The sequence below is a fragment of the Eimeria tenella genome, genomic scaffold (assembly GCF_000499545.2).
Source record: "Eimeria tenella Houghton genomic scaffold, Eth_scaff1751, whole genome shotgun sequence".
Taxonomy (NCBI): domain Eukaryota; phylum Apicomplexa; class Conoidasida; order Eucoccidiorida; family Eimeriidae; genus Eimeria; species Eimeria tenella.
The window spans coordinates 1-275 of record NW_013541580.1 but is presented as its reverse complement, the minus strand read 5'-3'; positions in this window follow the sequence as shown (position 1 = coordinate 275).

Here is a 275-nt window from a genome sequence, read left to right as displayed (position 1 = left end):
GGGCCCCCCGGGGGGCCCCCCTCGTGGCTGCGGCGGGCCGTGGGGCCCTCCCCAGCTCTTGCAGACTCCCCCAGAGGCATTGCCAACTCGCTGCAACGCAGGGGCCCCCAAAGGGGAAGCAAATCGAAACCCAATCATTCGAATTTGCCCACAAGCCCGAGGCTGGGGGGCCCCCCCTGTTTGGGTGTGGGGGTTTGTGCTGCTCCGCAGCAGAAGCTGGGGGCCCGCGCTGCTAACGCGAGGCAGAAGAGGCCCCTGCAGCTGCAGCAGCAGCA